Consider the following 15,427-nt stretch of genomic DNA (forward strand, 5'->3'; position numbering starts at 1 on the left):
GACAATGATTTGTGATACGGTTATATCATAATGTAATCATTCCTATTATCAACTGATATTTAGGTTGTTTCTATTTTCCATTTTTTAATCTTGTTTTCACCAAGATATATAATGCTTCACTGAACATAAATCTTCACCCACAGGGACTAATATTTCTGTAAGGCAAATTCCTGAAAGTAGAACTGTCAGGTCCAAACTAACAGGCATTTTAAATTTTTATATGTACTTCCAAACTGCCTTCTTCCAAAGAGCCTGCATCAACTTATACTCTTCCAGTCTTGTAAATTAGTAATCATTTTCATCAATCTGATGTATAAAAAATGATATATTATTTAAATCTATGTAATTATTAGTCAAAATGTACAAATATTTCCATTCCTCCACTGTTTGTGGTGTTCATACAAAATACAGCTAAAAACTACATCGTGTCTAACACGTATTGTGGCTTTTTTAATTTGCCAGAATTTAATATTTGGGAGCCTCACATAAAAATCCAAACTTTTCATTAAAAAAAAAAACAAAAGATATGGGCATCACTGGACTGGATCCACATTTCTTTTATTTGTTTGTTTTTTCAGAGACAGGGTCTTACCACATTGTCTAGGCTAGAATGCAGTGGCTGTTCACAGGTGTGATCAGTGTGCACTGCAGCCCTGAACTCCTGTGCTCAAGAGATCCTCCCACCACAGCCTCCACAGTAGTGGGACTATAGGTGCTTGCCACTGCGCCCAGCTCTGTATTTCTTAATGGCGAAAATCAACTGGCATTGAAAAGGAGCTGCCCCCTCCAAGTGTTCTCCAATTCAACTACCTCATATACTTCCCCTACTGGGTTCACTCATTTATGTTACCCTCCTGGTCTCCTGTTAAAGTTTAATATCCCAGTTCTATTGGTTTATTTGGCTACATTCTGGCTATTAAGATTCTTTGTATAAATGATATTAATACCTTATCTTGTACAAACATAAGTATTTACTGTTAATTTTCTTTTAATTTAATCATATATAATCATAAATATATATAAAATTTTGAAAGTCTAGAAGAACATCCATAAAGTGTTAGCAATGCTATCCTTCAACTACAGGTGATTTTCACTTTTTATCTCTGTATGTATACCTTTTAAATTGTATAATAAGCAATCACTCCTTTCATAATTAGAAAAAAAAACTACTCTCATTTTGAAATAAAATATATATAACACTAACCATTACATTAATTTTTAAACTGATAAAGGATAAAGCCAATTAAAACTTTACCTACAAGGAAAACCTGACTGCATAAGAGACCTAAATAATCAGAGATCGTTTAGTCTATGATTACCCATAAAGAACTTAATAGATTTACTACTTCCAGCCAGAATTACAATATAAATTGTTTTTACAAGTGGCATGCAGAAGTACATGGAATGATATGACTCACATTAAAGTTGTAAAACAAGTTTTTGAATATTAGCAGTTCAGAAAACCAATTTTCTCCAATTATATTTAAATTTTTATAAAGATAAAATATAAAAAGTATATTTTCATTTGGTCAACATTTATACTAAGTGTAACGCACTTAGTATACCTTGCACTTTGCAAGGTGCAAACCATGCAATAACAATAAAGCACAATCCTTGCCTGAAAGCTTATACACAAGTGAGTAAAGCAAGAAAAAAGTCGAGTAAGTGCTGCTGAAACACAAAGGGAAGGCACTTGAATTAGCCTTAGAGGTTAGGGGAATTGGAAGTTAGCCTTGGAGGTTAGCCTTAGAAGTTACGTAACATCTAAGCAGGAATCAACCAAAAAAGGTGAAAGGGGGCCAGGAATACAGGTGGTGTCATCCTGACTTCTCTCTCCCCTTCGATGTTTACATTCTGACAATCACCAAATCCTAACAATTTTTCTCCCCAGATTTCTCAATGCCATTGGCTTCTCTTCATTCTCACTGCCATTACCATGCTACAAGGTATACCAAATTCTGTCTTCTAATAGCCTTCTAACTGGTCTCACCATATTCACTTTCCCATCCTGTTCTTAACCTAATCACTATGTTGTAATTAGTGATCTTTCAAACAGTGAGATCTAATCAGGTTAATGTTCAATTAAAAGAACTGAGGGGAGCCCTCAGGATTAAACCCAAATTTCTTAGTAATAATTCACATGTCTTGAAGATCTGGTCCCTGCGTACTTTTGCCACACTCTTAATATTTCCCATCTTGCACTATGGTCACATGAACTTCTTTCACATCCCTTGGCAGAGCCTTCTATCTCCTGTCTCCAGGACTTTGCACAAGCTATATTCTTCTGCCAGAAACACAGATTTACAATTCTTCGCTGAGCTAACTCCTACTTACTCTTCAGACCTCAGCTTAGAGGTCTGGGAAGGCTTTTCCTAATTATTTAAAAGCCTTTCTGCATATCACCTCCTCTGTGTTCCCACTTAAAACTTCCCCTAACAGAACACTTATCATGCTATTATTAGACTTGGCAGGTTAGTTGTCTGACTCTCTCATTTAAAGGTAATGGGAAAACAGGAACCCTTCTGCCTTTTTCACAGTTGTACTCTAGTACTTAGGACAATACTTAGAATATTTAGCACACAACACACTTATATTTATTGAAAGAACAATAAATACTTGCTAATTTGGCTTTATCTGCCATTCTAGACAGCAATTTTTACTCTATAAAGTACTCTACAACATAATATTATGAACTCATTGAGCACAAAATAAATGCCCAATAAGTACTGGTTGAATAACATGATAAATGAACAATAAACAAGGTTTCACCTCATGCATGGAGTTCCCCTATATCCGACTTAAAATTAACTCCAGGTCACTCAAATTTTAACATGAATACCTAAAAATGACAAGATTTCAACTGTATTTCCCATTATTTATTATGATGTAAAGGCTTCTTATTCTTTTAAATATAAAGAAAGAGCTCTCCCACTTAAATCATGTAAAGCTGTATCTTTTTGCAGTTTAAGAGTTTAAAAGGGAACTTTCAAAATTAGAAGACCAAAAGATTAGTCCAAAGAATGAGAAAACACCCAAAATTAACATGCTCAAAAGAATGTTACTGTTTACAGAGAAATGGAAAAGCACATCTTTTTTTTTTTTGAGACGGAGTCTTGCTCTGTCACCCAGGCTGGAGTGCAGTGGCTGGATCTCAGCTCACTGCAAGCTCCGCCTCCCGGGTTCACGCCATTCTCCCGCCTCAGCCTCCGGAGTAGCTGGGACTACAGGCGCCCGCCACCTCGCCCGGCTAGTTTTTTGTATTTTTAGTAGAGACGGGGTTTCACCATGTTAGCCAGGATGGTCTCGATCTCCTGACCTCGTGATCCACCCGTCTCGGCCTCCCAAAGTGCTGGGATTACAGGCTTGAGCCACCGCGCCCGGCCTAGAAAAGCACATCTTTAAGCAGCACAAGTGAACCTGAGGTAGGACAGTGGCTAAAGGCTGTCCACAAAAAGAAAATGTTCTACACTTGTCCATTTAACTAGAATTATGTCAAGAATCCACAACTCATAATATCTTCAAATTCATTCATTCAACTTTTTCCCTCCTTGGTAAGGAAGCAAAATAAAATACTTTGGAAAGACATGGAGAGACATGGGACCCATTTATTTTACATAGTAGCAAATGGGAGTTGTTTAGGAAATCTGCATTACTTCTTATGGGAAAGCAAAAGACTTTATGTGTAATTTATATTCTAGGAAAACAAGAGTTAGAGCAAAGAACTGAAACTTCCTGTTTACCCAACCCACGATATAAACCATAATTGGGATTACAGCTCTCTTGTACAACACTTCAACTCATCATATGCATAAATTGCAAAATCATCCACCAAAGTCTCACAGTTAAAAGGCAGGGTAGGGAAGAGGGGATTTAAAAGTCTCAAAAGTACTAAGATATAATGGTAAACGTCAAAGGGTAAAAGACCAAACATTATCTGAAAAGTTTTAAATGCCAAACACTACCAAAAAAAAAAAAAAAAAACCAAAAAAACAAAGATTTACTTGTGAATATTTGCTTAAATTGCCTTTCTTGCCAAAGAACTCCAAACATGTCATACATAACTTAAGTATTCCCAAGATATACTTTACTTCTCATTTCCCATGCAAACTGGCAATTAAAAAAAAAGTCTAGTTATTTAATTACCAGTGTAAAGCAAAAAAGAAAATTTAACTGCTACATACACTAAGATGACTACAATATTCAACATAGTATTTTCAAAGAAAAAAAGATTTTCAGATCTTTTAAGCTAAAAAATGTTAATTAAATTTAACTACCACCTTTTTGTACATATAAACCATACATTTCTTCATTAGGTCTACCTCATTATAAATCCTTTCCATTACTCACTCTATTAACTATCAGAAACTGTCAGGAAAAAAATGAAAAAAAATAAATGCACTATCAATAACAAGACTAAGAATGTGTGATCTCAAGGTATCTTATATTCGAGTATCAGTCAGTATTTAGTAAGCTGCCATGATTATAAAACAGCTAGCCTTTCTTACACTTACATAGTCCATTTTTGAGACTTAGAGAAAGACCTGTACGTTCAACTATTTATATACTATCCTAACAATTTGGTTTATTAAATAGAACTTATATATTTTGGGTTTTAAAAATATAATCTCATTTATCTCTGTATTACATTTTTAAAAATATCACAAAGCAAAAATCTTCCTCATATAAGATCAAAAGAAACATAATAAGCAGCCATACTCAATTTAAGGGTAATAAGGAATTTCTCCCATCAGAAGTTACTCAGGATACTGAAAGGCAGCTCTTGCTTGTATTTTTTAATATACATAAAGGGATACTTTAGTTTTGTAATTTAACACATTAAACACAACCCTACAATTCCCAACTGGTATGTATTATCTACTATCTTGTGACTATAATCCTGCTATGTCCTGAATTGTGTCCTTCCCAAATTCTTATGCTGAAGCTATAACCTCCAACGTGATAGTATTTGAAGATGGGACCTTTGGGAGGTAATTAGGTTTAGATGAGGTCACAAGCGTGGGGTTTTCATAATGGGATTAATGCCCTTGTAAGAGGAGACCAGAGAACTTGCTCTCTCACTTTCTGCCAACTGAGGATACAGCAGGAAGACCACCATCTGTAAGAGACTCCTCATTTGCTCTGAACAGAAATGGCTGGCACCTCAATCTTGGACTTTCTAGCCTTCAGAACTGTGAGAAATATTTACTGTCGTTTAAGCCACACAGTCTATGGGTCAGTTCAAGCAGATTAAGAAAATCTCAAAATAAGATTCCCACATAGGTTAAAGAAGCTTTGATATGAAAAAATTTCCATACCACAAACATGTAAATCATACAGTAATTTGCAAGTAGCAAGTGATATACTATTTAAATCATGCCAGGAAGAAAAGAATGTTGACATTAGTGATTCTTCGTTGCTCTTGGAAGCAACTCAAATATTATCAGTTTGCATAATTAGTTATAAAAACTGGATAATGGCCATAAGATGTGCTAATGAACAATTTTTATTTTTACCACATGAATCTACTATTTACAGATTATCAATTTTCAAAGAATTTGAATATGACAAAATATAAGAAAACTTCAATTATATTAAACAATTTCAGCTTTGATAAAATAAAAATCTTCAAGATCTTGGCACAGGATCATTGTTGTTATATTATGGAATTTTTATATATACGCATACATATTTGCAAATATCAGGTACAACTGAGTTCCAATTGAGAAAAAGCCTGGCAAGTTTTTTCCTATGCATTAAGGTATTATTCACAGAGCTAACTCTACAAGAGTCACACAGCTGACTTTTTTTGAGACAGGGTCTGGATCTGTTGCCCAGGCTGGAGTACAGTGGCAAGATCTAGCACAGTGCGACCTCCACCTCCTAGGCTCAAGCCATCCTCCCACCTCAGTCTCCCAAGTAGCTGGGACTACAGATGCATCCCACCACACCCTGTTAATTTTTGTATTTTTGGTAGAGACGGGGTTTCACCATGTTGCCCATGCTGATCTCAAACTCGTGAGCTCAAGCAATCTGTCTGCCTCAGCCTCCCAAACTCCTGGGATTACAGATGTGAGCTACTGCACCTGCCATACAGCTGACATTTAAAACAAATTTAAGTCCATCCTTTTTCATATCACAAAATCTTTTATCTGAAACATTTAATATTAATCTATCTTTTACAACAAGTGCAGGCTCAACTTGGTCCCTTTATAAATTAACAAAATAAGCTGGTAAAAGTATGTTTTATCAAATTCCTTTATAACTATATTTTCCTGAATAAAAAAGTAAATAAAAACTAGTGAACTTTTTTTTAATAGTTTCTAATCAATTTCAGTATCTGGTTCTCATAGGCTGAAACAATGCTACAATGACTTCGTTGCACAACAGTCTGGGGAAAATATTTTTTTGTTTGTTGCCCAGGCTGGAGTGCAGTAGTGTGATCTCAGCTCAATGCAACCTCTGCCTCTCAAGTTCAAGCGATTCTCCTGCCTCAGCCTCCCAAGTAGCTGGGATTACAGGCATGTATCACTGCGCCCAGCTAATTTTTGTATTTTTAGTAAAGACGAGGTTTTACCATGTTGCCCAAGCTGTTCTCTAACTCCTGACCTCAGGTGACCCACCCGCCTCAGCCTCCCAAAGTGCTGGGACTACAGGTGTGAGCCACCACACTCGGCCAGGGGAAATATTTAAATAGAAATTATTTTCACTAAAAGTTTTAAGTATTGTACACAAGCATCATCGGAATATTTATACCAGAGTTATCATACTTTTCCTAATAAAAGAGTGTTGTGTTTTAAAAATAGTGAATCCATTTTAAAAGTCATTTTTCTCAAGCCTCCAAATAATTATTTTCACAAGCCTTATTTGCAACCTAAAACATTACCACCTGATTTATTCAAACATTCACTAACCATCATTATATCTGACTATCTTAAGGTGCTTGGTACCCAACACAAAGCCTGACACAATCTCACATCATTTAGAGGTTTCAGTATGCTTTGTTCTTGTCCCAAATACTCATATTCTGTTGTACTACTATAAGCTATTATATAACAGGAGGTGGGGAAATTTTTAAAAATACTGCAGCACTACCAGCCATTTAGCATACTGAGTTCCCACAGTTGCTTAGTGGGTGTTCTGAAACTAGGCCATTTTCTAGTATTAAGAATTTCAAATCACTACTTCCAAAGTACAGAAATAAATGTCTTCAAGATTAAATCATAAAACCTTACTATTTTAAGCCACCTAGTATATAAGCATCCCATTTCTATGAGTTTAGAGTTGCAATTAGCACAAGGAAGATAAACCAGTATTTCTTTTAGGAGCAAAATAACTAGCTCTCCCACCTATCCTTAATAGTCACAGAATTCAAGAGTCGCAATATTTAAATAAAACATAATTTATTTGAACCAGAAATAAAGCTCTGGTGAAATTTTGAATTCACTATATATATATATATATATATATATATGTCCCAGATATATACAAACCCAAACTGAATTAAATATGATCTATTTCAGGTCACCCAATCTGTCAGACACCACATACTTTTAGCAAAGAACTATGACTTTCAACCTAATTTTCCCAGTACAGGTAACCAGGAAATGCCAAGGAATTAAGCTTATTTTCTTTAACAGAATAAAAGTGGAAAAAATACTTAGCTATTTTGTCTTATCAATGCAACAGGTTATGTTTTCATTAGAAGTGGATCAAGAAAAACATGTTGCTACTCAATTTTACATATTTCATAGCAAAGTAAACAAAGAAACACATGATAAGTATAACATCTACCTCTACAAATTATAAAGTAGTATATTATACTGCACTGACTCAGTACTTTCAGATAATTTGTTTCAACTTAATTTTGTTCAATAAATACTGTTACCTAGTATGTTTTACCTCATTAAGCAAACCTTTCCAGTAAGAAAAGCTTAACACAGTAAGTTTTAAATTGTATCATTTTGAATGGAATTTTTCCAAAATACATGATCTTATGTTATCATTAACAAAATGTACTAATATCCAATAATCTCTTCTTCATGATCCTAGATCATTATTTTTATACTATTTTATATATAAACAAATAGTGTCTTGAAATATTCTATGTATATTTGTCATAACATTAAGTTGCTATAAACTGCTGTTTTTACAAAACGTCTTGCATCTGCTTTTTGAGTGTTTTTCTTCTGCTCTTATTTTCAACTCTGTTATGCCTCTAGGAGTAATTCCAGTCCTTTTTACATTTGGTTACCAAACTTTTAAAAATTGTACACTATGTGAGAATAAAAATGCCTGAATTAAGGCTTGACGGACTCTAAGAACAGAAAATGTGTGTTTAAAAACAAGAACATTATGATATCTCTTTGTCCGTCCTTTGGGCCTGTTCAGTTTGTTTTGGAGCTGTAGACTATTCATCTAAAACTAATTTTTCCACTTGGAGCTGACAAAGTCTAGACATTGTATACTGGTGGAACAGTAAATAAGACAGACATACTCAATGCTCATCTTGAGGCTTACAGTCTAGCAGTAAAGACAGACATCAAACATACAATTACAAAAATAGTGTTATAAAACAGGAAGTACAAGCACTAGGACACCTTAAAACTGAAGAACCTAACTAGGGATCAAAGGAAGGTCTCCCAAAGGACGGGATACAAAATTGAGGCCTGAAGGGTGATTAGAGTTTAGCCACATGAAGAGTGCATGAGGGAGTAACCAAGCAGATGACACCAGATAGTTTTAGTTTCCTAGTAAGTAAATCTCAAGATAAATGAGGTGTAACAACATGTTTAAGGCAATTGCTAAAATATGAGTATTTTAAAAAGAAATTTCTCAAATTTCTATAATAAAAACAATTACAGGGATCAAGAAATGCAAATGAGAGTGTTTCAACATAGAAAACTATGGCACTTTGCAGGGAATGGAGTTTGGGACATCAAAATTAGGCCTCACTATGCCCTGGAAGAAGTATTAAATTATACTGCATGAAAAGTCAGGCATGGTGGCTCACACTTGTAATTCCAGCACTTTGGGAGAGCAAGGCAAGTGGACTGTTTGAACTCAGGAGTTTGAGACCAGCCTGGGCAACATGGCAAAACCTAGTCTCTACAAAAAATAGAAAAATTAGCCAGGCATGGTGGCACACACCTGTAGTCCTCATTACACAAGAGGTTAAAGTGGGAGGATCACCTGAGCCCAGGGAGGTCAGGGCTGCAATGAGCCCCATGATTGTGCCACTGCACTCTAGTCTGGGTGACAGAGCGAGACCCTGTCTTGAAAACAAAACAAAAAAACCCCACAAAAACAACAAAAAAATACTGCGTGAAAAAGAGACCCTGTCTCAAAAACAAAAAACCCCAAAAAATACTGCATGAAAAATTACTCAATTCTCAAGTTCAGAAAACTTTTAAATCACACAAGCCAATTACAAAGTCTGCTTCTAGGATATAACTGTTGACCATACAGTCTGACTTACCTAAAGAGAGGCACTGTCAAGTAAGTATGGAAAATATTTTTTAACGTATACTCAAAAAAGAGTACATTTTAAATGATTATACAAAAAAAAAACTTTGCCAAGAATTCCAAGAAAGTTAATAAATCTTACTCTTAACATGAAACATAAATGCTGAGAAAAGATATTTAAGTATGTTTTTTTTAAATTTTTTTGAGACAGAGTCTCACTCTGTCACCTAGGCTGGAGTGCAATAGCACGTTCTTGGCTCACTGCAACCTCCACCTCCAGGGTTCAAGAGATTCTCCTGCCTCAGCCTCCGGAGTAGCTGGGATTACAGGTGCCTGCCACCACGCCCAGCTAATTTTTTGTATTTTTAGTAGAGACGGGGTTTCGCTATGTTGGCCAGGCTGGTCTCAAACTCCTGACCTCAAGCGATCCACCCGCCTCAGCCTCTCAAAGTGCAGGGATTACAGGTGTGAGCCACCACGCCCAGCCTTAAGTATGATTTTGAAACATTATCATTATCCAAGTTCTAAACCTGGGAATTATTACCCACGTTACACTGATATATTCTCCTTGTATTTAATTAAAATATTAATGAAAAATAAGTGAAAATGTTTCCCTTCTTTTCACAGGTGTTGAAGGTAAAGCTTTAAGTAATAGTATGGTCAACATTAATACAGATCTGCAGTTCAAAGCCCAAATAAAATTAGAACATAAGAAATATTACTATTAACAATAATATAAGCTTTAATCGAAGCTTATATTACCGTATAACCTAATATTACCGTACAACCTAATATTATTATTAGAATCCAACTGTTATTCTTCTCTAATTGTCCAAATGGACCTAAACATATCTAACCTTTGTGCTTTTACTACCCTCCTCTATCCTACTTATTCCTCAAGTGTTTGTTCCAGTCCTGTCCTCCAGTAGGCAATGCCAGTTATATGTGCAGTCTGAGTCTTAACTCATCTGAGTTTGCCAGTGTATACTGCTGTTAAAAGCATGTGTCACATTGTTTAACAATTAACTATTGACTTGTCCAGTTCATGCAACAAATTCTGAACTTACTGAAAGAAGGAAACATATTTATCTCTGTATCCAGAGAGCCTGGGACACACATGGCATTCAGCAGAAGTTCCATGACATTGGTGAATGTGAAACTGTAGTTACTGAGAAATATTTATAGAACAAAATTGAAAAGTTAGACTATTTGCAAGACTGAGAAAGTACTGAAAGCAGGAAGGAGTGTTATACAACACAAAACTGGAAACTGAAAAAAACAAATTTAACTGATCAAATTAACTCCAAGTTGTAGAAATTATGTGTCAGAACAGGCAATTTCCACTTTACCTCCAAGACATTAGAAAAACTAAAAGAAAAGAAGATTTATCTTTGTCAGCTGTAAAATTACTTAAAATTATAGGACTTTTAAATAATAATTGAAGGCAAATAAAGTATTTAAACATTAGAAGTCTTCCTAGTGCTATAAACAAAAGATAGTCATGCAGAAATAATTTATAAAAATACTACAGGTTCATTTCACACAGGGACAAATCATACCCTTTTTAAAGGTCTCCTGTAATGTTTTAGCTACAAGCAGTATGTTCACTCTTATAAATGAATCCTTAGCTTTTAGAGCATGTACTACTTTTTGCAGTTCTGACCTTTAGAGAAGTTGGAATGAGATATACAGTGTGAAAATGAATTAGTGTTCTTTTAAGTCTTGATCATGGGAATTGCATGCTTTTTCAAGAAGCACATATGCTACCATCATCTCAAAAGCTTAAGGATCCTTTTGTGTGTATAAACTTTTCTTTGTGTGTATAAACTTTGGTAATTAGAATATCCTTTTGTGTGTACAAACTTTGCTTTTGCTGAATTAAAGATGCTGTGTTAAAAAGTTGAGACCCGGGGGAAAATACCAAACAAAACCAGAATGAACACTGATTTATATTAAAATAATTCAATTATATATTTTAGAACATAAAAGTTTCTCAGACTTATGTATGTATGTTTCAACCTGCAATAATAAACACTTTTAAAAACACTCTATAATATATGAAGTTCAAGCATACCGCAGGTCATCTGCAATTTAGAAATTATTTAGATTTTAAAAGTCAGTTTACACAGTCAGAAAACATAAAACTTCACTATATTAAAAGAAAATATTTCAAAAAAGATCGACAGGGCATGATTTTGATGCAGTGTAACAAGTAAATGAAACAAAATTCAGAAGGCCAAGCAGTTAAAATAGGGGTTACAAGGATAGCAGATGATGATATATGTCCATAAATTAGTCTAAGATTCAGCCAACTTATATGTCTAATGCATAACCTATAAAGCATGAAATAAAGGTCTACCAACAAGCAAAAATACCAACTCACTTACTATTTGAAGTACTCATTTAAGTATCACGTAAAAGTACTTAATGTATAATTTTACTTCTAAATTACAGTTTCCATCTATTCATCTATAGCAAAATACCAATCCCTACTAATCTTATTAAGAAATGTCAAAATATCCAATTTATATTTAAATTTCCTCTATCAATCGATATTTTATAAACAAGTAGCAGAATTCTCCCAAGTCCAAGCTACAAATCTCAGAACTCACTGAAGGATTTGTGAGTTAACTTGTTTTGTTGTTATTGTTTGGGGTTTTTTTTTAAATCTTATTTTGTTATAAGCATAAATCTTATGCTTTTCCAAACATGAAAGATACATGAATGATATAGTAAACCAAATTCTAAAGATATATTTCACTTAATCTTCAGCCTCCAAAAATATGCATCCTTATATCTACATATAGAGTTTATATCTTTTAGTCAAAACACAGATTTTTGCATTTAAATATTTTTACAAAAAAATCAAAATATCTGAACGGTTTAAAGAACAGTCTTCCAGAAATATTAAATTATACAACAAATATTGAAAATGAGTATTTTTAAGGCAAATATGACTATAATTTATCCACCTGTATAATAAAGAATTTCAACTTTATTCACCCATCCTCCATAATTCATACAGGTAAGTCAAAGCAATAACTATACCAACCACTATTCGGAAGCCATCTTTGGAAATATTCCACATACAATTCCAGTTTATGTCTCTCTGATGTGGAGAGAGAAAAGTCATTCTTCCCTGACCCAAGTCACAGAAAAAAACAGTAACATTTTAAAAGCCTAATTCCAGCGAGTGTGACAAAGGAATTTGTAATTTTCATGTTTCTATTTAAACATGAAATGTTTCAAATTTCCAACTGGCTTGTAGTTCACAAGTTGATGCATGACCTTTACTTGCTACAATTACCAGAAAAACAGCTCTGATGAACCTTCTGAATACGGTAGTTTAAAAACTAAAAAAAGATCTAGCTGCAAATTACTAATGTATATTTTAATATCACTCTCTAATCCAAAATAATTTATGAGAAAACTTTTAAACTTAAAAATTATATTAATAATGAGTGATCAGAAATGTCAACTTTTAATGTAGCTGTTTCTTCCAAAACTGAAGGGGGAATGTGGGGATAGTTAACGGATATAAAAAACACAAAGAATAGGATCTAGTATTTGACAGCACAACAGGGTGATCATGCTCAATACATTTAATTGTACATTTTAAAATAAGAGTATAATCGGATATTTGCATCACAAAGGGTAGATGCTTGAGATGATGGGATACCTCATTTACTCTAATGTGATTATGCATTGTATGCCTGTATCAAAATATCTCATATAACCCATAAACACCTACTATGTACCCATAAAAATTAAAAACTAAAAATAAAACTGAACAAGCACCTTGGGAAAATGCCATACCCTTAAAGATACGTCCATAATTTGAAACTGGGATTTCAATATTGTTTTATATGTTGGCTTTATATTAAATTTCAGCCATTTGAAAGTTATAAACCTTAGACAAAGCTTTTATTTAGTTTTGTCTTTTTGTCTATTTTTCAAATGGGTATTTATAATTACGTAAAAAGTTTACAATATACTTTATGTCCAAATAGATAAAAGGTTTATTATACTCAATTTAACTTCCATATGAGGAGAATGGTCATTTGCATGCTTTACTCCTAAAATTCTTTTCACTGTCACAGAGCAAAACATCAACACTTGATAAATTCAAATTATAAATATAACCTTACTGAATGTTACAAATTGGATGACATAGCTAAGTCTCTTCAAGTACACAGTAACAGTTCTACAGCCCATGGCACGGAGGATGAGAGTAAGATTAGTAAGTACACTAATAAACTGAGGTCTTTAAAATTGAAACTATTTTTCAGTTTTTGCTGCATTTAGTTACAAAAACACTTGGCTACACAAGTGTACCTTAGGATTCGGAAAAACATAACAAAAAGCTTTTGATATAGTAGTCTCTCTTGAGTAGAAACTAGACGCACTCGGTATCGACGAAAAGTATACGAAATGACACAGGTGTAAGCCTAGACACTGCTGGTAGTTATCACGCTGGAGGCAAATACTATACAGTCCACATCTGCAACCTAATTTTGCTTCAGCATCCCCAGAGACTTCGAAAATATTTCTTTGGGTAGGTTGCAAAACAGTGCTTCCTCTTTTATTCTCATCACCCCCATTACGATACAAAGCAACAGACAAGAAAATCAAACAGCCAACTATAAGGGCTTAAACACACACACAAAGCATCTTCTTTCTAGCTCCCGAATCGCTATTTATTCCACCTGTTTGTAAATCCATAATTCCACAATAACACAAACTGCCTGCTGAAAGAAAGGAGGGAAGAAGAGAAAAAGAAAGAGCAAAAAGAAAGAAAAGAAATAAAGAGAAAGAAAGGCAAATTAATGCTTTGGAGTCATTACTCTTCCACCTAGGCATGGGGGGAGGGGGATGGTACAAAAACAATGGATGTTGAGGGGCTAGGGAAAAAAATCTTCTTGCCCCAAAGCCTCTTGTGTTATGAGCCTGGGGGAGTCGGGGGAGAGTGAGACTACTTTTCCTCTCTCCCTAAAAGCTGTGCTATCACGGGGCGAGGTTGCCATCCGGCATGTTCTACGAGGCGGTCTCGAAGGGCTACAACTCGCTTCGCCAGGCAACACACCCAGAGCCGATCCAGCACTTTTCACTCAAAGGGTTTTCAGGGAGAGGAGAATGGGAGAGTAAGGTGGGCTCTAGGGAGGGGGCGCGAAGAGACCCCACCCTGTATGACCGCCACTGCGCCCGGGCCCTCGCCAACGATTTACACGACTTGGGCGCCCTGCGGACTGGGCCCGGGGCCCCCGGGAACCGAGAAGAGCGAGACTGTCGGCCGGGCGCCCCCGGCCCGCGCCCTCGCGCCGGCTCGCCCTCGCCCAGGCGCTGTTCTGGCCGCCCGCCGCCGCCGCAGGCCCGGCCCCGGCCGCTGTCAGACCCGACCGCCTTCCTCCCCGCGCCGAGCTGCGGGCTCCCACGCGAGCAGGCTCCGAGGGCCCCGCACTCCCGGAGACAGCACCCAGGAAAGTGACGGCGGCGGCGCCTCCCAGGGCCCTGGCCCCTCGGGCCTCGCCCCGGCGCTGCCGGCTTGCGCCTGTCAGGGCGCGCGGGGCCTCCCCCTACCGACAGCCAGCCCGACTGCCCGACGGACAGGAAGGCAGGCAGGAAGAACCGACCAAAAGACACCCTCCGCCTCATCGGCCCCGGGTTACCGTCAGGAGCCCCGACTCCGCCATCCTCCTCGCTCGCCTTGCTTCCTCCTCTTCCTCCTCCTCCTCCTAAGAAGCGACGCTGCCCAACCACCGCCCCCCGCCCGCCCCTCCCCCACTCGCCCCGCCCCACCCGCCCCTCCACTACTCTCGCTCCAGCCTCCCCGCCCCACCCCTCCGGCGTGGGCCCGTCACTCGCTAGGCAAGAAAAATGGGCGGAGCCGGGGCAAGCGAAGCTGTCCAATCAGAGAAGGGCAGTGGCGCCTGCTTCTCTCTCTCCGCCCTTTTCCTTTCCTCAGTTC

At 36.6% G+C, this 15,427-nt stretch overlaps 1 protein-coding gene across 4 annotated transcripts in view; it reads right to left on the reverse strand.

Annotated features, from left to right (window-relative positions):
• Window positions 1–15,328, reverse strand: part of SHOC2 (SHOC2 leucine rich repeat scaffold protein) — a 104,546-nt gene extending 89,218 nt beyond the window's left edge. For 3 of the 4 annotated variants that reach the window (XR_004430566.1, XM_033183005.1, XM_033183018.1), the window contains exon 1: window positions 15,129–15,328. The gene's annotated coding sequence lies outside the window, so the exon portion shown is untranslated. The remainder of the gene's footprint in view (window positions 1–15,128) is intronic. The other variant, XR_004430567.1, reaches the window with a different exon arrangement.
• Between the last annotated feature and the right edge of the window lie 99 nt (window positions 15,329–15,427).

The sequence above is a fragment of the Trachypithecus francoisi genome, unplaced genomic scaffold (genome assembly GCF_009764315.1).
Source record: "Trachypithecus francoisi isolate TF-2019V2 unplaced genomic scaffold, Tfra_2.0 Contig01579, whole genome shotgun sequence".
NCBI classification, from domain to species: domain Eukaryota; kingdom Metazoa; phylum Chordata; class Mammalia; order Primates; family Cercopithecidae; genus Trachypithecus; species Trachypithecus francoisi.